The 26,490-nt window shown below is 41.2% G+C and overlaps 1 protein-coding gene and 1 long non-coding RNA gene across 6 annotated transcripts in view; both read right to left on the bottom strand.

The window, feature by feature from the left end:
• LOC309648123 (uncharacterized protein) overlaps positions 1-19,766 on the bottom strand; it is a 67,475-nt gene extending 47,709 nt beyond the window's left edge. For 2 of the 5 annotated variants that reach the window (XM_082436295.1, XM_082436296.1), the window contains exons 1-3: positions 14,189-19,766; positions 11,328-11,454; positions 1,814-1,927 (exon numbers count right to left, since the gene is read on the bottom strand). The gene's annotated coding sequence lies outside the window, so the exon portion shown is untranslated. Of the gene's footprint in view, positions 1-1,813; positions 1,928-11,327; positions 11,455-13,852; positions 13,930-14,188 lie in introns of those variants that run through there. The other 3 variants (XM_082436294.1, XM_082436297.1, XM_082436298.1) reach the window with 3 other exon arrangements.
• Positions 1-26,490, bottom strand: part of LOC309648358 — a 263,978-nt gene that overhangs the window by 183,406 nt on the left and 54,082 nt on the right. The window lies entirely within an intron of this gene.

The following is a 26,490-nucleotide window of genomic DNA, read 5'->3' as shown; positions in this document are numbered from 1 at the left end:
ACACTTCAAGATTAACAAAATCTGTATGCCCCACTTTTTTGGAAAATAGATTTGACAGCCCTATACTGACTCCACCATCCTTCTGTCATGCCCTCTGGGGGTCAATCCTGCCTCAGTGGCAGCAAACACTGGCGAGTAATAAAGGACATTTCCACTTCAGTCAACAGGAATGTTGGCTGGCTCACAAGAGCCACATACCTGGACTACTTTTCTCTACCTTTCTTTTTTCTGCCTGTGCAGCAACGGCCTTGGGGCAAACATTAGAGGGAGGTTACAAAAATCCACAAAACTTTCCAATTATCTTCTCTGACAATGACCTCAGCTACACAAGATAAACATGCCTGGAGTTCGAGATTTGTATACAAATCTGACCCTGCACATCGGCAATCATCACAAAGACATCTGTGGATGCACTTTTAGAAGAGGCACATTCCAATGAGCTGGCTGCTGTCTCTGCTCCCTACTAACCCAGTTTCTGTAGAAGTTTCAGTTTCCCCTGGCCCCTATAGTCTTACAGCCAGTGACTGTCACCCATGGAATTGTGGACATCAGGGCACATGCTATTTGCAAGACCATGGGAGGAGATGCCTCTCAACAGTGCTGACACCTCCTGTGATACCCGCTGTGAACAGGGGAAAAAATTCATGCTGCTCCAAGAACTTGAGGTTGTCACATCTTACTCCTCTTCAGGGTGATGTATGAGTCTCCTAAAACTCATAGCATCCAGGCTTCAAATGAGGACCAAAAAGCCCTGCCCTCTCTCCTACGACTTCACTGGCACCAATGCAAATTTGGCCAAAAATGGCAAGCCACTTTTTGCCATCATACTATCCTCCCTGAGGCCCATGCCTGTGGAGCCCGAATCTCCTTATAAAAAACCTCTAGCAGTACAAAGAACTCCCAAAAAAAAAATAGGCCTTAAACAGTAAGGCATCCATATTATACAAACCAAAACAATGTGTGGCACACAGTTTGGGTTGGTGACTCACTAGATGGAAAAACTGAACATGTGAGTACATGTCCCTGGAAAAGGTTGTCCTTCTCTGCACATGGTCAGCTGAATTCACGTGATGTTCTCTGGGCCAACATTCCTTCAGGCTTTTGTACACGTAGTCAGAGAGAAGGGAACACCAACCCTGAAGGGACTGGGCTACTACTCCTGGTTTGCTCCAACACTTGGAAGAACAGAGGTCAGTTTCCCTGAGCGCACTGGGCTGGTGACTGATGCACACTGTGTGGACCTGCCAGGCGATAGAAGTAAAACGGCCACAGAAACGGGCAGTGACATAAATCTGGGAAGAGACCTGGACAGGTTACAAAGTGCAATACAGCCACACGTGCTTCCCACATAACTGAAATTTCAGGGGTATCTCCCCCTGTGGACAACTGAATGTATGAGATTGAATTCAGATGGGCGGCTCCTCAGTTTCTTCCAACGTCGTTACCCTGAACAAGAAAATTGCACATTTTCTTGCACATTCAAGGGCTTTCTCCAGTGTAAACTCTACCATGTATACTGGGGTGAATTCTTTTGTTTTTTTTAAATTTATTTGGCAGTGTCGGGTCCTGGTTGCGGCACATGGGATCTTTGTTGTGGCACACAGGCTCTAGAGTGTGTGGGCTCAGTAGTTGCGGCTTGCAGCGTTTCTGAAGGATTTCTCTTCCATGTGCTGCTTCTGGAGTTTTTGGAGGTTTGCACTAAAATGAAATTGTTTCATACATATTCTACACCCGAACACTTTCTGGCTGTGTTGTGTTTCTTCATGTTCAGCCAAGTGAAAAATACTTCTCAAGACCAGACTACACATCTCACCAGAGTGGTTCTTCTGGGAAAACGAAGGTGCCTTAGGAGTCCTGGCCTGTGACACGCTTATAGAAATGCTTCGTTCAAAGGGTGCTTCTGCATCCTCTGCTCCACAGCAGCAACCTGAATGCAAATAAATGGTGGTGAAATACATGCAAATAAACATGTTGACTTTATGGGGAGGGGGCAACATCATCATAAAGGTAATGTGTCACATCTAGGAATGAGTCTACAGGATGCTTTTCCAGAAAGGAGATTTGTAATTCCACTGGGGAAGCAGCTACTGGGCATGACTGTGCCTCTAAGGCAAAAGAATGGTACACTTCACTAGGGGAAGGACATTAGGATAGGGTACAGCACCAAGTAGAGAGGCATATTCTAGAACTTGTTCATATGCCAGAGGATTCCTGCAGGACCTATTCTGCTAGTGACGTGACACTGTGTAGAAGCATATGTCCAAACCCAGGAGAAACCAACTGCAGTAGAATAGCTGCTGTTCAAGGCCAATTTAAGGATGTGTGGACACCTCATAGCACATGTGGACCAAAGTTGCAGAGCAAGAGACGAGGAGGTATGAGAGAATGGCTGAGATTTGAAGTCCAGAAACATAGGGCTTGTCCCTGGGCTGGAAGTCAGAGTAGATATCACAGTGGAGTAAAATTGACTAGTCAGCACAGGCTTAACAGTGGGGAAGGGAGGTACACATGGGCTGTGGTGTGGGCAACAACCAAAAAAATACTGGGTAAATGAGAAACATTCCTGGTATGATGTGAACACAGTACTGATGTCACACCCTCCAGCTTCACAAGGACAAGGTACCTGTGAGTTCACCTTGCAGCTTTGGCTATTGAGAATCCCTATAATTTTTGGTGTCCCTGACCTCAGCTGACAGATGCAGAACCATTACATGGCTGGTCCCTTCTGAGAGCCCAAACTGCCACACCCCACCTAGCCAATGACCTTGTATCCAACCCAAGTTAAGGTCTTTCCCTACCAAAACTAGTCTGAAAATCCGGATGATGTGACTGATCCATCAAATGCAGAAACATGAACAAAAGGCTCTAAGAAACATGAAATATCAAGGAAACAAGACATCACCAAAGGAGCACAAGTTTCCAGCAAGGGAACCCAAAGAAATGCATATCTATAAACAACTGGACAAAGATTTCAAAATAAATGTTTTAAGGAAGCTCAGTCAGCTCCAGGAGAACACAAACAGAAACTCAATCAAAGTAGGAAAAAAATACACAAACAAATCAACAGGTTCCAAGAATGGGAGTTCCCTGGCAGTCCAGTGGTTAGAGCTTCACACTCCCACTGCAGGGGTCACGGGTTCCATCCCCCGTCAAGGAACTAAGATGCTGCGTGCCACATGGTGCAGCCAAAAAACAAAAAACAAGAAGTTCCAAGATACAAAAAAAAAAAAAGAAAAAGGAATTAAATTTTGAGCTGAAGAACACAATGAATGAAATGAAAACTACAACAGAGACCAGCCAACTTGATCAAGTAGGAGAAAAATCTGTGACCTTGAATCAGGTGATTTCAAATCATCCAGCTAGAGGGATAAAAGACTGAAGAAAGCTTATGTAAATTATGGGATGCCATCAATGGAAATAATATTCACATTGTAGAAGTGCCACAAGGAGAAGTAATGGAGAAAGGAGCAAAAAGCTTATTTAAATAAAAAATGGTGGAAACAATCAACCAAATCAGGAGAGAGAGGTGAGGATATGTAGGTACATGATGTGCATAGGTCCCCATCCAGATTCAATCCAACAAGATCTTCACTGAGACAGTGAAATGAAAGTCTGAAAAGTCAAAGACAAAGAATTTTGAAAGCAGCAAAAGAAAAGAAACTCATCACATACAAGAGAACCCCTGTAAGGCTATAAGCACATTTCTCAGCAGAACCCATGCAGACCAGGAGAGAGTGGGACATTAAATTCAAAATGCAGAAGGAAAAAAAATTGCCAACTAAGGAATACTTTATCTGGCAAAGCTGTCCTTCAGAAATGAAGGAGTGATAAAAACTCTCCAACATAAACAAAAGCTGGGAAAGTTCATCACCATTCAACCTGCCTTACCAGAAATGCTAAATGGAGCTTTTCAAGCTGAAAAGAGAACACTAATTAGTAACAGGAAGATATACAAAAATATGAAGCACAGTGGTAAAGGTTAAGTATATAATCAAATTCAGAATATGCTAACACTGTAACATGGTGGTGTGGTAATCATTTAATACTAGTATAAATGACAAAAGACAAAAATATTAAAAATTAATACAGCCACAATTATTTCTTAATGACTACAAGTATAAAAAGATATAAACTGTCACATCAAAAACATAAATTCAGGGACTTCCCTGGTGGAACAATGGTTAAGAATCCACCTGCCAATGCAGGGGACATGGGTTCGAGCCGTGGTCTGGGAAGAACCCACATGCTATGGAGCAACTAAGCCCGTGCGCCACAACTACTGAGCCTGAGCTCTAGAGCCTGCATGCCACAACTACTGAAGCCCGCATGCCTAGAGCCCATGCTCTGTAACAAGAGAAGCCACTGCAATGAGAAGCCCGCACACTGCAACGAAGAGTAGCCCCTGCTCACCGCAACTGGAGAGAAAAGCTCACACGCAGCAACGAAGACCCAACACAGCCAAAAATAAAAAAATTAAAAAAAATAAATGCAAAAGGGGTGAGATACTAAAAGGGGACTTTTCCCCTTTTATTTATTTATTTTTATTGAAGTATAGTTGATTTACAATGTTGTATTAATTATTGCTATAAAGCAAAGTGATTCAGTTATACATATATATACATTCTTTTTTTAAAATATTCTTTTCCTTTATGGCTTATCAGAGGATACTGGATATACTTCTCTGTACTATATGGTAAGACTTTGTTGTTTATTCATTCTAGATATAAAAGCTTACACCTGGGAATTCCCTGGTGGTCCAGCAGTTAAGAATCTGCCCTCCAATGCAGGGGATTTGGGTTTGATCCCTGGTCGGGGAACTAAGATCCCACATGCCACGGGGCAACTAAGACCACGTGACTCAACTAGAGACCCTGTGTGCCGCAAACTATAGAATCCATGCACTCTGTAGTCCGCATGCCACAACTGCACAGCCCGCACGCTCTGGAGCCCGTAATCACAACTAGAGAGAAGCCCGCGTGCCACAACAAAGATCCCAAGTGTCGCCATTAAGACCCAACACAGCCAAAATAAACAAATAAATAAATTAAAAAAAAAAACAAACAGCTTACACCTGCTAATCCCAACCTCCCACTCCATCCCTTCCCCAACCCCCTCCCTATTAGCAACCACCAGTCTGTTCTCTATCTCTGTGATTCTGTTGCTGTTTCACAGATAGGTTCATTTGTGTCATACATTAGCCTCCACATATAAGTGACATCATATGTTATTTGTCTTTCTCTTTCTGACTTACTTCACTTAGTATGATAATCTCTAGGTCCATCTATGTTGCTGCAAATGTCAAACTTCCTTCTTTATGGCTGAGTAGTATCCCATCGTATATGCTGGGTTGGCCAAAGAGTTCGTTTGGGTTTTTCTATAAGATGTTATGGAAAAACCCGAATGAACTTTTTGTCCAACCCAATATATACCCCATCTTTTTAAACCATTCATCTACTGATGGGCATTTAGGTTGTTTCCATGTCTTGGCTATTGTGAATAGTGCTGCTATGAACATTTGGGTGCATATATCTTTTTGAATTATGTTTTGTATGGATATATGCCCAAGAGAGGGATTGCTGGATCATATGGTAATTCTTTTAGCTTTCTGAGGAACCTCCATACTGTTTTCCACAGTGGCTACACCAACTTACATTCCCAACAACAGTGTAGGAGGGTTCTAAAATGGGACTTTTTGTATAGAACTGACATTAAGTTGTTATCAGCTTAAAATACTGTTATGCTTCATGCAAACCTGATGGTAAACACAAAAGCAAAAACCTACAGTAGATACACAAAAGAGAAAGAGAAAGGAATCAAAGAACACTGCTACCGAAAACCATCAAATCACAAAGGAAGAAAGTGAGAAAGAAAGAAAGGAACTAAGGAACTACAAAAATTAACAATATGGCAATTAGAAAGTCCTTACAAAATTCTCTCCATTCAGAAGACACACAGTGGCTGAGGATAAAGCCTTCAAGAGACTCGCTTCAGCTTTAAGGACACAAATAAGCTGAAAGAGAAGGAACTGAAAAAAAACTCCATACAAATGGAAACCAAAAATCAGTAGCTTATTCTTATAAATAGCCTACATTTAGGCAAGAAAAATAAACTTTAACTCAAAACCTATCACAAGAGACAAAGAAAGTGATTAAATAATAATAAAGGTGTTGACTCATCAAGAGAACAGAACATATTATAAGTAATATGCATCTAACACCAGGGCAATTAAATGTATAAGGCAAACATTAAGAAAGTGGAAAGTAGAAAAGAAAGCAATGAAATAGTATTAGCAGACTCCAATACCCATCTTTTGAGAATGGGTAGATTAACCAAATAGAAAATCAATAAGGAAATATTTAATGACATTTTAGCTCAAACATTGACCAAATACTGAATGGAACTTTAGACCACCTCAACCTAACAAACATACACAGAACATGCAATTCAACTACAGCAGAATACATTCTTTTCAAGTGGACACAGAACACTCTCTAAGAGAGATCATATGTTAGGTCACAAAACAAGTCTTAACACATTTAAGACTGAAATCATATCAAGAATCTTATCCAGCCATAAGGGTTGGAAACTAAAAATCAGTAACATAATATATTTGTGAATGCAGGAAAGTCCAAACATATATGAACATTAAACAACACATTCCTGGGACTTCCCTGGTGGCGCAGTGGATAAGACTCCACGCCCCCAATGCAGGGGGCCCAGGTTCAATCCCTGGTCAGGGAACTAGATCCCACATGCATGCTGCAACTAAGAGTTCACATGCCACAACTAAGGAGCCCATGTGCCACAACTAAGGAGCTGGCAAGCCTCAACTAAGGAGCACACATGCTGCAACTAAGACCCCATGCAACCAAATAAATAAATAAATGAATATTAAAAAAAAAAAAACACATTCCTGAACCATTAATGTGTTGAAGAAACAAAATCAGAAGGAAAAGTAAAATTATCTTGAGACAAAATAAAATGGATCAAAACACACCAAAACTTATGAGATGTAGCAAAAGAATTTCTAAAAGTAAACCTGATAGCAATAAATGTCTATATTAAGGAAAAAGAAAAATCTCAAATACAGAAACTCACTTTACACCACAAGGAACTAGGAAAAAAACAACTAAGCTCAAATGTAGAAGGAAGGAAATAACAAGGGTCAGAGCAGAAATAAAATACAGACTGAAGAAACAATAGTAAGGTTAACAAAGCTAAGAGCTGGTTTTTGAAAAGAACCAAAATTGACAAACCTTCAGCTACATTAAATTAGAAAAGAGGAGACTCAAATAAATGAAATCAGAAATGGAGGAGATATTACAACTGATACTATAGATACACAAAGATCATAAAAAACTATAATGAACAATTAAATGCCAACAAACTGGATAAAGTAGAAGAAATTCTTTGAAACAAACAACTTAGCAACACTAAATCATGAAGAAAAAAATCTGAATAGGTCAGTAACAAGTAAGGAAACTGAATCATTAATCAAAAATCTCCCAACAAGGGCTTCCCTGGTGGCGCAGTGGTTGAGAATCTGCCTGCCAATGCAGGGGACAGGGGTTTGAGCCCTGGTCTGGGAAGATCCCACATGCCACAGAGCAACTGGGCCCATGAGCCACAACTACTGAGCCTGCGCGTCTGGAACCTGTGCTCCGCAACAAGAGAGGCCGCGATAGTGAGAGGCCCGTGCACCGCGATGAAGAGTGGCCCCCACTCGCTGCAACTAGAGAAAGCCCTCGCACAGAAACGGAGACCCAACACAGCCAAAAATAAATAAATAAATTTATATATATATAAAAAAAGACATATAGTATATTTATTTAAAAAAAAAATCTCCCAACAAGCTAAGCAACAAGGATATATTTTACAGCACAGAGAAATACAGCCATTGTTTGCCTTCCTTCCTTCCTTCCTCCCTCCCTCCCTTCCTTGGGTCTTCATTGCTGCATGTGGGCTTTCTCTAGTTCCAGTGAGCGGAGGCTACTCCTTGTTGCAGCGCACAGGATTCTCATTGCAGTGGCTTCTCTTGTTGTGGAGCACGGGCTTCAGTAGTTGTGGTATGTGGGCTCAGTAGTTTGGCTCATGGGCTCTAGAGCACAGGCTCAGTAGTTGTGGCGCACGGGCTTAGTTACTCTGCAGCATGTGGGATCTTCCCAGACCTGGGCTCGAACCCATATCCCCTGCACTGGCAGGTGGATTCTTAACAACTGCACCCACGCAGTGCAACGAAGAAGCCCATGCGCCCAGAGCCCGTGCTCCGCAACAAGAGAAGCCACTGCAATGAGAAGCTGCTGACCACAATGAAGAGTAGCCCCCGCTCGCCACAACTAGAGAAAGCCCGCACACAGCAACAAAGACCCAATGCAGCCAAAAATAAATAAATAAATTTATTAAAAAAAAAAAAAAAAAGATGCTCACTGTCCTCATTTCTATTCAGTATTGTTCTGGAAGGCATACCCAGAACACTTGGTCAAGAGAAAAAAGTAATAATAATAAAATCTTAAAAGAAGTAAAACTGAGTCTGCAGAAGGCATGATCTTATATATAGAGTACCCTAAAGACTCTCCCCTAAAAGTGTTACAAATATTAAACAAATTCAGTAAAGTTGCAGGACACAAAATCAATATGCAAAAATCAGTTGCATTTCTATAAACTAAGAATGAAATATCGGAATAAGAAACTATGAATAAATTTAACCAAGAAAGTAAAAGATCTGGACTCTGAAAATTGTAAGAGACTGATAAAAGCAAGTGACACAAATAAATGAAAAGATATCCGATGTCCTTGTATAGGAAGAATAATGTTACAATGTCCACACTACACAATGCGATATACAGATTCAATACAATTCCTATCAAAATCACAATGGAATTTTTCACAGAAATAGAACATGAATCCTAAAGCCACAAATGACCTCAAAGAGTCAAAGCAATCTTGAGCAAGAAGATCAGAGCTGAAGATATCAAACTTCCTGATTTTGAAATACATTGTGAAGCTGCAGTAATCAAAACAGTATGGTACTGTCATAAAAACAGACACACAGAGGAATGGAACAGGATAAAGAACCCAGGAAAAAGTCCCAAACATATATGGTAAACTAATCTTTGACAAGGGTGCAAAGAACACAGGATGGGGAAAGGACAGTCTCTTCAATAAAAGGTGTTGGGAAAACTGGATATTCACATGCAAAACAATGAAACCGGGCCCCTACTACTAATAATTAACTCAGAGTAGATTGAAGAGTTAAACAGAAGACATGAAAATGTAAAACTCCTTGGGGGAAAAAAACAGGGAATACGCTACTTGGCAGTTGTCTTGGTAATGATTTTTTTTTTAATACAACATGAAAAGTACAGGGAAAAAAAATAACAAGTGAAACTGCATCAACCGAAAAAGCTTTTCTGCACAGCAAAAGAAACAATCAAAAAAATTAAAATGCCACCTACAGAATGGGAGAAAATATTTGCAAGCCATGTACCTAATAAAGGGATAATATTTTAAACACGTAATGTACTCATACAAATCAGCAAGAACAGAATAATCTGATTAAAATATGGGCAGAGTGTCTTAACTAAGCAATCTGTTTCTTGGTGTGCTCTCCCACTTGCTGTTGTGCTATGTCTCTAGCAATAAACTTTGTACCTGTGTTTACAAAATAAAAATATGGGCAGAGGATCTAATTAGGCATTATTCCAAAGATGATATACAAATGGCTAACAAGTATATGAAAAATTGTTCTTCCTCACTAATCATCAGGGAAATGTAAATCTAAACCACAATGAGATATTACTATATAACTGTTAGGATGGCTATCATCAAAAAGACAAGAGGGTGGGATGAATTGGGAGATTGGGATTGACATATATACACTATTGATACTGTGTATAAAGTAGGTAACTAATGAGAACATACTGCATAGCACAGATAACTCTACTCAATGCTCTATGGTGACCTAAATGAGAAGGAAATCCAAAAAATAGGGGATATATGTATATGTATAGCTGATGCACTTTGCTGTACAGTACAAACTAACACAATACTGTAAAGCACCAATACTCCAGGAAAGAAAGAAAAAGAAAGAGAGAGAGAGGAAGGAAGGAAAGAAGGAAGGAAGGAAGGAAGGAAGGAAGGAAGGATGGAAGGAAGGAAGGAAGGAAGGAAGGAAGGAAGGGAAGGAAGGAAGAAAGGAAGAAAGGAAAGAAAGAAAGAAAGAAAGAAAGAAAGAAAGAAAGAAAGAAAGAAAGAAAGAAAGAAAGAAAGAAAGAAAGAATGAAAGAAAGAAAAAGAAAGAAAGAAAGAAAGAAAGAAAGAAAGAAAGAAAGAAAGAAAGAAAGAAAGAAAGAAAGAAAGAGAGAGAGAGAGAGAAAGGAAGGAAGGAAGGAAGGAAGGAAGGGAGGAAGGAAGGAAGGAAGGAAGGAAGGAAAGAAGAAAGAAAAGGGAAGGGAGGGAGGGAAGGAGGGAAGGAGGGAAGGAGGGAAGGAGGGAGGGAGGGAGGGAGGAAGAAAGAGGTAAGGGTTGGCAAAGGTATACAGATAAGGGAACCCTTGTACACTTGGTAGCAAGATAAACTGGTACAGGCATTATGAATAAACAGTATGGAAGTTCCTCAAAAATTCAAAACAGAACTATCATACAATCCAGCAGTCCCACTGCTTGGAATATAGCCAAAAGAAATGAAATCCAAAGGGGAAAAGATAACCTGCACTGTCACGTTCACAGCAGCATTATGGATAATACACAAGATATGGAAACAACCTGAGTGTCCACCCACGTAGGGATGGATAAACAAGGTGTGATATACTCACACATACACATGCATGCCTTGAATATTATTTAGCCTTACAAACAAAGGAAGTCCTGCCATATGGGACAACATGGATGAACCAGACGGACATTATTCCAAATAATGTATGATATCACTTACATGTAGAATTTAAAACAAACAAAATTGTTGAACTCACAGAAACAGAGAGTAGAAGGCCAGGGGCTGTGGGATGGGAGAAATGGGAAGTTGTTGCTCGAAAAGCACAAACCTTCAGTTACAAGATGGTACAGATCATTAAACACACTGCAGGACTACAGACCTCAAATTCTTCCCAGTGACGATCCGGTACAGCAAATATTGGGGTTGCTGGGGAGAGAAGAATGGAGTGCAAACAACCCAGGCATACCTACCACAGCAACTACCCAGAAAGCTGTGGAAACAAGCAGTGCCTGAGGTCCACATGTTACAAGGACAGAGCACCCCCACAGAAAAGGGGGGTGAGCCAGAATACAGAGCTCACTCCAGGTCACTGGGAAGGCTGTGAGAGTCTTACCCAGTGAGGATATGAGTGTAAAGTTTTCCAGCATCACATCGTGGTACAAGTGCCTCTGAACCTCATCAAGGAGCCTCCATTCCTCCCACGAGAAGTACACGGCAATGTCTTCAAAGGTCATACTATCCTGTCAACATGGGGACAGATGAAACAATGAACACTCTGAGAACCCACAGTCCATCACCACACAATCTACCCCACTATCATCCTCCTCCCAAGCTTCCCACCTCAAAGGAGATACCAGGACCTGGTGCTACTGATGCTCACTCTCTCCTCAGGTGCCATAAACCATTGTGTTCAGCCCTCAGCAATAACAGTCAGGGAGACATATAGATGCCATGTAAGCTCTGGGCCTGGCTAGCAGAGCCCCATCCCTCCTGCCAAGCAATTCCCCTGGAGTCTCCCAGACTGTACATACAAGACACAGTCAAACCTGGGCTCATGCTTCACCATTAAGTCCCCAATACCAGGGCCATGGGGCTATCAGCACATCATTCTGTAGACTCTCACTCTCTAACATCATCACTCCCCAGGGCTACACTCCCAGTTCTGCCACCTCCCTGTTCTACAACACAGGCATTTCCCTCTACTCACTCATAAACGTGGCCCATAGCTTCCAGAGAGTCCTTGACGCTCAAACACGACTCAGTACCATCCGAGACCTCTGATGAATCCCAATACCAGGGAAAGTCCCACATGCAGCTTTGCAGGCCTCTCCACCTGCTTCTGATCCTTGCTTCAATATTAGCCACTCAGAACCACATGTGAATTACAGACACCCATGACATTCTTCTACTTCTGTGATGCACTGTCTGATTGCCTGTCCCCTCAACAGTCACAACCCTCCTCTCTCTACTCAAACTTCCTCACAACCCCAGCCCTTACAATCTCCCTGCCAGGCATAACGACTTTCACAAATGACTCCATTTACCCTGGATCTTATCCACCAGCAAGACTAAAACACTCTAGACCCCAACAAGGCTCACTACACAATTCTGGAGAATCTGGACAGTAGTGAATTAGCAGGAGCCCTGGCCTCAGTGTCAAATTGTCTCAATTATTTCTCTGCTTCCCAAACCACGTATTTTGCACCCATTCATCCCATGGTAGCCTTGGTCACCTGCCAGATCATCTTCTCTCCCAGACAATCCAGAGCCATTCTCTCTCTCACCTGTGTTTTTTATAGTCAGGAACCTCAACCAGGTGCTAAGCAAGAGAACCACTCCTCGGCATGCACCCTAGTCTTTCTGATGCGCTAATAGCATTACAACTCTAACCTGCATTCTACTTTTGAAATGTCATCCACATCTCTGCTCTGGTCCTTATAATAGCCACCACTCTTGAAAGTCTCCATCCGGAGCCCTTCCCTAAATTTCAGACATATATGTCCAGCTGCCCATTTGATGGCTCCACTCACTGTACTCTGAAACACCCCAGACCCATAAAAAGACCAAAACAAAATTTCTGATATGCACAAGGAAATAAACTTACTGCATCTGTCACATCCAAGTTGATGAAGGATCCATTCCTTCAGCTCCTAGGGCCAAAAACCCTGGAGTCATCCCTAACCTCTCCCTTACCTACAACATCCAAAAATCTACTTGGCTCTTTTTAAAAAATGTACGTAGAATCCAAACTTGTCTCCTACCTTCATGGCCACAGTTCTGTTCCTTCAACACTCACCTGGATTACAACAGTAACCTCTTCCTGGGCTCACTGCCTCCTTCCTTAACTCCATAGTCTTTTCTCTTCTCTCCAGCCAAATGGAGCCTACTGAACCCTGGTTAGTACCAACACTTCCTCTTATTCAAACCTCTCATTACTTCCATAAATGATGCCCAACTTCTCAGACAGCCACATCATAGGCCTAATTACCAGGTCCCCTGCTCTTTGTTCCTAACCGAAAGAATGAAGACCTGCTGTACCCTGTTCCCAACTCAGTCACACCTCCAAGTATTTGCACATGCTAGTATCTGCTCCTGGGATAACCTTCCGTACAGGTTCCAACAGTTTACACAGGTTGTCAGGAAAGTGAACACCTGTATGTTACCCTTGTCCTGCACACAGGATCCACAGCTTGAGAATATCCTCAGGGCCCGCAGAGCTAAGAGCTGAGACTATATCAAGGGAAGACTCTCAAGACACAATACCCAGCCACCCTATGGGTGGTGTCACTACCAGTGAGGGACTGGGACACCCTCTCCTGCCTTGTGTAGGATCCCTAAGTGCTTTTGCAACGTTCAGAACACGTGGGAAGTGGAAGGCAACCATGGCTGGGCTCCATGTGCGCAGGACTCCCCTGTATTCCCACCCAACCCTGGAACCTGGACCTCGGGTAACTTACTAACGTCTGGGTTTCAATCTTAGAGCTGCCTCTTCCCAGATCTCTGACCTTGGACAAAGGCTCTACTTCTCTCTGTCTCAATGTCTTCGTTACCCACATTCCAGTCTGTTCCCTCTCTGAGCAGCATTTTGATAACTTTTAAAACCCTAACACATAATGTATCCCTCTTCTGTCCACTAACCTCCACGGCCTCCAGGTCCCTCAGAAAAAGGAACAACCTCTCTGCCGGTCCAGGTGCCACTCCGGCTCACTCTGTTTCCTGCAGACATCAGATGGACCCCAGGTTTCCCGAATCCTCCCGCCTCAGCCCGACCTCCAAGATTTTGCACCTGCCGGTCCCTCCGCATGCCACCCTCTCCCACGCGCCATCACACTGTCAGAAACAGGGCCCCACCCAGGACCGCCTCACAGTCCTGGACACAGCCTGGGCTGCGGGCACATGAGCAGGCGCCCCGCACTCGGGGCTTTAGTGTCCGGTGGGGTGAGGGCGGTGAGGGCCCGGAGGCCGAGCGTCTACCTGAGGCGGGTCCCTCAGCGCCGCCGCCGCAGACGCCATAGCAGTCCGTGGGCGGAACGGGGCCGTGAGCGTCGAGAGAGGAGGTGGGACGCGGACACGGCGGTCCGTCTCCCGGGCCTGACGCGGGGCACTCCGGGCGGTGTCGCCGAACCTCAGACCCGCCTCTGTGGCGCGCGGACAGTGCCTCCTCTCGCATTTTTTTCAGTCCCGTCACCCCGGTGCCCCGTAGCGAGAACAGACCCAGCGCAGTTAAAATGGCCGCCACGAGGAGGAGGCCGGATGTCCCGCCCCGACGTGAAGAATTCTCCCGGAAATGCATTTATCCTGGTGTGCCTTGGCTCACCTCGGTGCAGGATCTTCCGGGTAATGTAGTTCGCAGGGCTTTAGAAGCCGCCGCAAAGGGGGTTCTCCTTTCTGACCGACCAGAACTTTTGCCACGCGGCACCGGGAGGGATGCTGGAAAGCAATCATTCTACCTCAAGGAAGGGAGGGGCTCTGTTCGTTGTTAAGTGCAGCAAAGTGACAAAATGTCAGACTTCGTGATGCTCAGTCAGCTCCCAGAAAGTAAAAATATTATTTGAGATGCTCTCAAATGTACAGATCTAAATGGCCATATTATTATAGAGTCGTTCAGACATGACTCAGCGCGTAGCTGGACACATTATATAACTGTTCTTCAAATGCATGTATCTGAAGCCATAGTCAGTTTTCTGAGTTGTATCATGATAGGCTATGAGCAAGAGAAATCAGTCCGTACAGTGCCATGACTGTGAAGAAAGAAGATGGATATTCTAAATTAGGTGGACAAGCAGGAGTTTTACCTCCGGTTCCACACAAAGCTTCTCTCTTGCCTATAGAGTCGGTGATTGTGTCCTACCCATTAAGAAACACTTTCATCCATATAATATCTTATTCCATTTCCTAACATAAACTCAATTCCTTTTAGTGTACAGACATCTATCTCAAATGGAGAGCAACTTAACTAATGTCATTGTAGTATGGGCCAATAGCTACAACTTTCAAAGTCACAGCACGTGTGGAAGGGAGTATCTGAACACTCATATAAAGGAGGGTGTCTTAAGCTTATGATCTCGTGTCCTTGCTGGTAAGTGATTATCATTTTCCAGTGATTGCAGGTAGAGTTCTTCATGGGGAAATGAGATAATATCAGAAAAACAGTTTTGAAATGCAGGTGTTGGAAAGTTATTAATATTTATGTAGTTATTCAAAGACAGGGGCAGATATCGCTCTGGGGAAATAGTAGATGATGTTGAAGACAGTTAATACTTCAGAGAACTTTTGGTAGGGCTTTTATTCTTGAAAACATTAATACCGGCTTGGAGAAAGAATTGGAGTGGATGTTAAGAGTAGTCAGACCAGTAAAAGTGAACAAGAATTTCGGGTGCCATGTTTATTCACGGTTCTAATAAATTTTCATTGAACAAAATACTCAGTGTCAGGCACTGTTTCAGGTGCATGAGAACCATGACAGACAAAAACCTCTGTTTTCATGCAGCTTACACTCTTCAATGAACACAGAAAGGAAACATGAAAGAAAAAGTGTGTAACTTTATAGTAAGTTTTAGTGTGATATTAGAAAGTTCAAAGACTCATCTACATATCATCTAAGTCAGATATGAATGAGACCCAAAGTATAATCAATCCTGAGGCAAAACTGCTCTCCAGGTGTGAAACCAAAAGCTCCATGCTTCCAAAATGTAATAGTGGGACAGGCATAGGATAGACATTTCCATTACAAATGGGGGAAATGGGAAATAAAGGAGTGAGGGGTCCTAAACAAGTCCAAAACCTAGCAAGGCAAACATCATGAGATCTTATGGCTCATAAATAATCATTTTTGGCTCAATGCTCTGCCTTCCAGACCCACTGGAGTAGTGGTCCTATCCCTGCAACTGTGCTGGATGGGTACTGCCCCCAGGAATCTGCCTGGTGGAAATCCCACATCCAGGGTTCCAGTTGGTTTCACCTCCAAGACATTGGGCTGAGTGCTGTCAGTGTGGGCCATTGTCGTGGTTGTGGAGGTGGGAGAAGTTAATGAATTTTTGAATCAGTTTTTTAAAACAGGACAGCCAGACTTCCCTGGTGGCGTGGTGGTTAAGAATCCACCTGCCAATGCAGGGGACACGGGTTCGAGCCCTGGTCCGGGAAGATCCAACATGCCATGGAGCAACTAAGCCCATGCACCACAACTACTAAGCCTGTGATCTAGAGCCCGTGAGCTACAACTACTGAGCCCAAGTGCCACAACTACTGAAGCCCACGCACCTAGAGCCTGTGCTCCGCAACAAGAGAAGCCACCGCAATGAGAAGCCTGAGCACCAAAACAAAGAGTAGCCCCTGCCCACCACAACTAGAGAAAGCCCACATGCAGTAACAAGGATCCAATGCAGCCAAAAATAAATAAATAAATTTCTAAAACGGGACAGCCTGGTTTTTCGGATTGTGATGTTGAGAGAAAGTAAAGTAGGAGTCAGGTATGACACCAAGATTTTTCGTGTTGGGAGGTGGAAGGATGGAAGCTCCATCAGCTGTGTTGGGTGTTCTATAGTGGAAATAATTCTCATTGGGGATATCAGCAGTTTCCTTTTTGGCCAAGTTGAGGGTATGAGATATTTCATAGAACAAAAGAGTGGAGTTATTTAGCAGGCAGCTGGACACACAGGTCTGGAACTAAGGGAAGGGCTTCTGGATGGACACATGTACAAAATGTGGTGGATGGTTTGTGGACAAGGGGGACCTTTTGTTGATATTAGTAGGAGGAATCCTGAATATGATGGTAATGCCAATAGCAAATCAGAAAGAGGAGGGTGGGTGCCACAAGTGCATAGAGAGCTTGGGTACCTGAGTGAAGGTGGGGGGCATCATAAGCACTGGTGTGGGAGAGAGGCTAATTTGTCAGGTGGCCAAGGATGCTGAGGAATGTGTGCACATGAGATGGGTGTGGAGACAGTTGTAACTGAGGCAAGATGACATTGAAGCCTGCTGTTTATTCACTGCTCTACAGAATCACTAGGATTTTGTTGTGAGCCTTGGTGGTGCCTGGGGTGTTTCAGCTAGGCTGGCAGATTAGTTCATGGGCACAGCGGCTCTCTGATAGAGCAACTTGACCTGAAGTGAAGGGACACTGGGGCTGGGCTTCAAATGAGGGTTAAGTGTACAGAGAAAGGCTGACAGGTCAGAATGGCTATCATCAAAAAGTCTACAAATAGGGAGTTCCCTGGTGGTCTAGTGGTTAGGATTCTGGGCTTCACTGCCATGGCCCGGGTTCAATCCCTCGTCGGGAAACTGAGATCCCACAAGCCGCACAGCACGGCAAAAGAAAAACACAAAAAGTCTTAAAATAATAAATGCTGGAGAGGGTGTGGAAAAAGGGGAACCCTCATACACTGTTGGTGGCAATGTAAATCCGTGCAGCCATTGTGGAAAACAGTATGGAGGTTTAAAAAACTAAAAACAGAATGAGCACATGACCCAGCAATTGCACTCCGGGGTATATATCCAAAAATACCAAAAACACTAATTCAAAAAGATACATGCATCCCAATGTTCACAGCAGCATAATTTACAATGGCCAAGATATGGAGGCAACCTAAATGCCCATCAATAGATGAATGGTTTTAAAAGATGTGGTATATATTGTGTTGGCCAAAAAGTTCATTTGGGTTTTTCCATAGCATCGTACACAAAAACCCGAACGAACTTTTTGGCCAATGCAATGTATGATGGGATACTACTTAGCCATAAAGAAGGAAATTTGACATTTGCAGCAACATGGATGGACCTAGAGATTATCATACAAAGTGAAGTAAGTCAGACAGAGAAAGACAAATACTGTATGATATCACTTATATGTGGAATATAAAAAATACAACAAACTAGTGAATATAACAAAAAAGAAACAGGCTCACAAATATAGAGAACTAATGGTTACCAGAAGGGAGACAGAAGGGGGAAGGGGCAATAGAGGGGTAGAGGAGTAAGAGGTACAAACTATTAGGTATAAAATAAACTACGAGGATATATTGAACAACACGGGGAATATAGACAATATTTTATAACTATAAATGGAGTATAACCTTTAAAACTTATGAATCACTATATTGTACACCTGTAACTTATATAATACTGTACAGCAACTATACTTCAATTAAAAAATTAAAATTAAAAATGTAAAAAAAAGATTTTTCTTTTTTAATAAACTGAAGTGTGCAAGTCATTACAAGCTAAGCACCTATTTAAGGCCACAAAATATACTTTTGATTTTTGTAAATAAAAATTCAAGTGGGGAGTTCTCTGGTGGCCTAGTGGTTAGGATTCTGGGATTTCACTGCTGCGGCAAAATATAGTAACAACTAAAAATTTAAATGACAAAAATTACATGTATAATGTAAAAAAAATTGTCTATATTTTCAGTATCCATAAAACCATAAAAACATTGGGCAACATTTTGCAACAGGCAATTTTTGTGAAAACTATCCAATTACTATACAATAATCTAATTTGTGAAAATTTCATTTTGATTTCAAAATCTACCTATAACCAGCCAGAATTAAAGAGGACTGATAATTTTAAATGTTTCCAAAACATTCTGACTATAGAATACTTATAGAATTATATATTTATTACTTTATCACATACTTTTATCAGCCACATTTCACTGAGCAGGATTTCTTAAAAACTTACTTGCAACTGAGCTCTCACCACCACAGCAACAGTCAGCTCTACCCACCACCAGAGCCTCCCATCAAGCCTCTTAGATAGCCTCAACCACCAGAGGGCAGACAGCAGAAGCAAGAAAAACTACAATCCTGCAGCCTGTGGAACAAAAACCACATTCACAGAAAGATAGAAAAGATGAAAAGGCAGAGGGCTATATACCAGATGAAGGAACAACATAAAACCCCAGAAAAACAACTAAATGAAGTGGAGATAGGCAACCTTCCAGAAAAAGAATTCAGAATAATGATAGTGAAGATGATCCAGGACCTCAGAATAAGAATGGAGGCAAAGATCGAGAAGATGCAAGAAATGTTTAACAAAGACCTAGAAGAATTAAAGAACACACAGAGATGACCAATACAATAACTGAAATGAAAAATACACTAGAAGGAATCAATAGCAGAACAACTGAGGCAGAAGAATGGATAAGTGACCTGGAAGACAGAATGGTGGAATTCACTGCTGTGGAACAGACTGAAGAAAAAAGAATGAAAAGAAATGAAGACAGCCTAAGAGACCTCTGGGACAACATTAAACGCAACAACATTTGCATTATAGGGGTCCCAGAAGGAGAAGAGAGAGAGAAAGGACCAGAGAAAATATTTGAAGAGATTATAGTCAAAAACTTCCCTAACATGGGAAAGGAAATACAAACCCAAGTCCAGGAAGCACAGAGAGTCCCATACAGGATAAACCCAAGGAGAAACACACCGAGACACATAGTAATCAAATTGGCAAAAATTAAAGACAAAGAAAAATTATTGAAAGCAGCAAGGGAAAAATGACAAATAATATACAAGGGAACTCCCATAAGGTTAACAGCTGATTTCTAAGCAGAAACTCTACAAGACAGCAGGGAGTGGCATGATATACTTAAAGTGATGAAAGGGAAGAACCTACAACCAAGATTACTCTACCCGGCAAAGATCTCATTTAGATTTGATGGAGAAATCAAAAGCTTTACAGACAAGCAAAAGCTAAGAGAATTCAGCACCACCAAACCAGCTCTACAACAAATGCTAAAGGAACTTTGCCAAGTGGGAAACACAAGAGAAGAAAAGGACCTACAAAAACAAACACAAAACAATTAAGAAAATGGTCATAGGAACATACATATTGATAATTACCTTAAACGTGAATGGATTAAATGTTCCAACCAAAAGACACAGGCTTGCTGAATGGATACAAAAACAAGACCCATATATATGCTGTCTACAAGAGACCCACTTCAGACCTAGGGACACATACAGACTGAAAGTGAAGGGATGGAAAATGATATTCCATGCAAATGGAAATCAAAAGAAAGCTGGAGTAGCTATACTCATATCAGATAAAATAGACTTTAAAATAAAGAATGTTACAAGAGACAAGGAAGGACACTACATAATGATCAATCCAAGAAGAAGATATAACAATTATAAATATATATGCACCCAACATAGGAGCACTTCAATACATAAGGCAACTGCTAACAGCTATAAAAGAGGAAATTGACAGTAACACAATAATAGTGGGGGACTTTAACACCTCACTTACACCAATGGACAGATCATACAAAATGAAAATAAATAAGGAAACAGAAGCTTTAAATGATACAATAGACCAGATAGATTTAATTAGATATTTATAGGACATTACATCCAAAAACAGCAGATTACACTTTCTTCTCAAGTGTACACGGAACATTCTCCAGGATAGATCACATCTTGGGTCACAAATCAAGCCTCAGTAAATTTAAGAAAATTGAAATCATATCAAGCATCTTTTCTGACCACAACGCTATGAGATTAGAAATGAATTACAGGGAAAAAAACGTGAAAAGCACAAACACATGGAGGCTAAACAATACGTTACTAAATAACCAAGAGATCACTGAAGAAATCAAAGAGGAAATCAAAAAATACCTAGAGACAAATGACAATGAAAACACGACGACCCAAAACCTATGGGATGCAGCAAAAGCAGTTCTAAGAGGGAAGTTTATAGCAATACAAGCCTACCTAAAGAAACAAGAAGAATCTCAAGTAAACAATCTAACCTTACACCTAAAGGAACTAGAGAAAGAAGAACAAACAAAACCCAAAGTTAGCAGAAGGAAAGAAATCATAAAGATCAGTGCAGAAATAAATGAAATAGAAACAAAGAAAACAATAGCAAAGATCAATAAAACTAAAAGCTGGTTCTTAGAGAAGATAAACAAAATTGATAAGCCATTAGCCAGACTCATCAAGAAAAAGAGGGAGAGGACTCAAATCAATAAAATTAGAAATGAAAAAGGAGAAGTTACAACAGACACCACAGAAATACAAAGGATCCTAAGAGACTACTACAAGCAACTCTATGCCAATAAAATGGACAACCTGGAAGAAATGGACAAATTCTTAGAAAGGTATAACCTTCCAAGACTGAACCAGGAAGAAACAGAAAATATGAACAGACCAATCACAAGTAATGAAATTGAAACTGTGATTAAAAATCTTCCAACAAACAAAAGTCCAGGACCAGATGGCTTCACAGGTGAATTCTGTCAAACATTTAGAGAAGAGCTAACACCCATCCTTCTCAAACTCTTCCAAAAAATTGCAGAGGAAGGAACACTCCCAAACTCATCCTATGAGGCCACCATCACCCTGATACCAAAACCAGACAAAGACACTACAAAAAAAGAAAATTACAGACCAATATCACTGATGAATATAGATGCAAAAATCCTCAACAAAATACTAGCAAACAGAATCCAACAACACATTAAAAGGATCATACACCACGATCAAGTGGGATTTATCCCAGGGATGCAAGGATTCTTCAATATTCAATATATGGAAATCAATCAATGTGATACACCATATTAACAAATTGAAGAATAAAAACCATATGATCATCTCAATAGATGCAGGAAAAGCTTTTGACAAAATTCAACACCCATTTATGATTAAAAAAAAAAAGCTCTCCAGAAAGTGGGCATAGAGGGAACCTACCTCAACATAATAAAGGCCATATACAACAAACCCACAGCAAACATCATTCTCAATGGTGAAAATCTGAAAGCATTTCCTCTAAGATCAGGAAAGAGACAAGGATGTCCACCCTCACCACTATTATTCAACATAGTTTTGGAAGTCCTAGCCACAGCAATCAGAGAAGAAAAAAAAATAAAAGGAATACAAATTGGAAAAGAAAAAGTAAAACTGTCACTGTTTGCAGATGACATGATACTACACATAGAGAATCCTAAAAATGCCACCAGAAAACTACTAGAGCTAATCAATGAATTTGGTAAAGTTGCAGGATACAAAATTAATGCACAGAAATCTCTTGCATTCCTATACACTAATGATGAAAAATCTGAAAATTATGGAAACACTCCCATTTACCACTGCAACAAAAAGAATAAAATACCTAGGAATAAACCTACCTAGGGAGATGAAAGACCTGTATGCAGAAAACTATAAGACACTGATGAAAGAAGTTAAAGATGATACCAACAGGTGGAGAGATATACCATGTTCTTGGATTGGAAGAATCAACATTGTGAAAATGAGTATACTACCCAAAGCAATCTACAGATTCAATGCAATCCCTATCAAATTACCAATGGCATTTTTTTCGGAGCTAGAACAAATCATCTTAAAATTTGTATGGAGACACAAAAGACCCCGAATAGCCAAAGCAGTCTTGAGGCAAAAAAATGGAGCTGGAGGAATCAGACTCCCTGACTTCAGACTATACTACAAAGCTACAGTAATCAAGACAATATGGTATTGGCACAAAAACAGAAACATAGATCAATGGAACAAGATAGAAAGCCCAGAGATAAACCCACGCACCTATGGTCAACTAATCTATGACAAAGGAGGCAAAGATATACAATGGAGAAAAGACAGTCTCTTGAATAGGTGGTGCTGGGAAAACTGGACAGCTACAGGTAGAAGAATGAAATTAGAATACTCCCTAACACCATACACAAAAATAAACTCAAAATGGATTCGAGACCTAAATGTAAGACCGGACAGTATAAAATTCTTAGAGGAAAACACAGGAAGAACACTCTTTGACATAAATCACAGCAAGATCTTTTTTGATCCACCTCCTAGAGTAATGGAAATAAAAACAAAAATAAATAAATGGGACCTAATGAAACTTCAAAACTTTTGCACAGCAAAGGAAACCATAAACAAGATGAAAAGACAACCCTCAGAATGGGAGAAAATATTTGCAAATGAATCAACGGACAAAGGATTAATCTCCAAAATATATAAACAGCTCATTCAGTTCAATATTAAAGAAACAAACAACCCAATCCAAAAATGGGCAGAAGACCTAAATAGACATTTCTCCAAAGAAGACATACAGATGGCCAAGAAGCACATGAAAAGCTGCTCAACATCACTAATTATTAGAGAAATGCAAATCAAAACTACAATGAGGTATCACCTCACACCAGTTAGAATGGGCATCATCAGAAAATCTACAAACGATAAATGCTGGAGAGGGTGTGGAGAAAAGGGAACCCTCTTGCACTGTTGGTGGGAATGTAAATTGATACAGCCACTATGGAGAACAATATGGAGGTTCCTTAAAAAACTAAAAATAGAATTACCATATGATCCAGCAATCCCACTACTGGGCATATACCCAGAGAAAACCATAATTCAAAAAGACCCATGCACCCCAATGTTCATTGCAGCACTATTTACAATAGCCAAGTCATGGAAGCAACCTAAATGCACATCGACAGACGAATGGATAAAGAAGATGTGGTACATATATACAATGGAATATTACTCAGCCATAAAAAGGAATGAAATTGAGTTATTTGTTGAGAAATGGATGGATCTAGAGACTGTCATACAGAGTGAAGTAAGTCAGAAAGAGAAAAACAAATATCGTATATTAACGCATGTATGTGGAACCTAGAAAAATGCTACAGATGAACCGGTTTGCAGGGCAGAAGTTGAGACACAGATGTAGAGAACAAACGTATGGACACCAAGGGGGGAAAACCGTGGTGGGGTGGGGATGGTGGTGTGCTGAATTGGGCGATTGGGATTGACATGTATACACTGATGTGTATAAAATTGATGACTGATTTAAAAAAACCCAAAAACTAATTTACTGTTTACTTCATTTGTATGTGATGTTCTCCTTATAACATCATTAACATGGAGACAGGGACCACATTACAAAAGTAACAATGTAAATCCCTGCCCCACTTTTTAATAGGGAAGAAAAAAACAAAACAAAACAAAACTTACTTGCAACCTTTCCAGTACATTCAAATGAATATTCATTGAAATAAGAATATTTTCTAAGTAGTTATCTGTTGTTTACATCATGTTAAATAAACTATTTTAAATAAACAAAACTTGCATTGAGTTCCAGGGGAAGGAAAAAAGACTAATGAATAAAAAAACTTACGTGAAAAGACTTTCTGGGGGACTTCCCTGGTGGCGCAGGGGTTAAGAATCCCCCTGCCAATAGAGGAGATACGGGTTCGAGCCCTGGTCCGGGAAGATCCCACGTGCCGCGGAGCAACTAAGCCCGTGCACCACAACTACTGAAGCCTGCGCGCCTACAGCCTGTGCTCTGCAACAAGAGAGGCCACTGCAATGAGAAGCCCGCGCACACTGTGACGAAGAGTAGCCCCTGATCGCCACAACTAGAGAAAAGCCCACGCGCAGCAACAAAGCCCCAAGGCAACCAAATAAATAAATTAATTTTTTTAAAAAGTGAAATAACATACTCTAATAGAATTGGTCATTTTGCATTTCAGCATAATAAATGAAATATGTTTAAAGAAGTTCTGAAGAGAATTAATTTATCAGTTAGGGCAAACAGAAGTAAGAGATCTCTCCGTACACTTGAAAAAGAATCAAACTATTTCTGTGATAATCCATCAATTAATGAGTGTGTTCTCAATCTCACAGAGTAAATGGATTCAGGAGAAATATGCTATAACAATGATACACATATGGATTGAGTAAAATTTCACAGTATATTTACATGGCATTTATATTAAATTACACGGCACTCTATAAAATGGAACAAAATGAGAATGTTACTAATACAATAAAAATACCAATAAGTTAGAGTTAAGTACAATAAGAGAATTGTGAAAAGGAAACTTATGAAAATATTTTCTATTAAAATTTTAAATAAACACGTCACATACAAGCTCAAAATACAAACCCTGGAATTCAGGTGTTAAGTGCTCAGTGTTTCGTTACTTTCATTGATCCTCCCAGGGGCCAAAGTTAACACCTCTATGTCCAAGTCAGCAAACTGAGGCTCAAGGAGCTTTAGCAAGTTGTCCAGATTATTTCCCACTGGGGAATCCACGCGGAGACCTCAGTACCCAGCAGCCACCTCCCCTCCTCGATGCATGTAAGTCCGTGGGGGCTGATCCAGATCGTGGGTTGTGAGACGCCCCATTTATTTCTGACATGCTCCTGGGGATAGAGGGGTCTGGAGCTAGAGGGATCTGAGGACATCAGGGGGAGCTAAAGGTGGCTGGCACCAGAATGTCACCCACAAAGGGAGCTGCATAGGGATGGACAGCTCCCCTCTTCACATCTTTCAGTGGACCAGAGGCAGGTCAGCTCCTAATCCCCACCTTACATAGGAGGAAACAGGCCTCGGGAGGAGTGTTTGCCTGTGGGTCCTTGCACTGGTCAGGGATACAGAGTTTAAACCCAGCAGCCTGGATGAGGACTTGTGGAGTCTGACCACTGATCTCTTCATCCCCCCCACCCCACCCCAGCCAGGCTTTGGGACTCAAAGGAAAGACCAGTCCATCCTGATGAAATCTTGTCCCTGGGACTTCCCTGGTGGCGCAGTGATTAAGAATCCACCTGCCAATGCAGGGGACACAGGTTCGAGCCCTGGTCTGGGAAGATCCTACATGCCACGGAGCAACAAAGCCCGTGCACCACAACCACTGAGCCTGCGCTCTAGAGCCTGTGAGCCACAACTACTGAAGCCCATGAGCCTAGAGCCTGTGCTCCACAACAAAAAGAAACCACCACAATGAGAAGCCCACGCACCACAATGAAGAGTAGTCCCCACTCTTGTAACTAGAGAAAGCCCGTGAGCAGCAACAAAGACCCAACGCAACGATAGATAGATAGATAGATAGATAGATAGATAGATAGATAGATAGATAGATAGACAGAGAAAAATAAATCTTGTCCCCATCTGCTCCAACCCAACTTCCACGGTGATACAAACCAGAAAAATGTGTAAGCACTATAAAGCAAGGCTTTATTGTATTCTTCAGTGACTGAACTTAAGAATATAAAGAATATGTTTAAAATGTATATTAAATTTAAAATGGTATGTCTAAGTATCCATTGCATTGTGAATACTGCAGATGTTTTTCAAGTGAGAAAATTCTGCCAGTAAAGTTACTCCATAAAGCAAAATCACTTTTAAAAATAATATTAAAAATATTAAAAAATGAGTGAAATTCCAACATACATCTTTATTGTTTCACTGTCCTATTTGTTAAAGCAAAATAGCCAAAGGTCAATAAAGAAAAAGATTTGAGCAAATATTTTAACAAA

This window comes from Balaenoptera physalus (assembly GCF_965194825.1).
Source record: "Balaenoptera physalus genome assembly, chromosome: 19".
Classification (NCBI taxonomy): domain Eukaryota; kingdom Metazoa; phylum Chordata; class Mammalia; order Artiodactyla; family Balaenopteridae; genus Balaenoptera; species Balaenoptera physalus.
The sequence above is the reverse complement of the archived record's forward strand: the minus strand, read 5'-3'. Positions and strand labels throughout refer to the sequence as shown.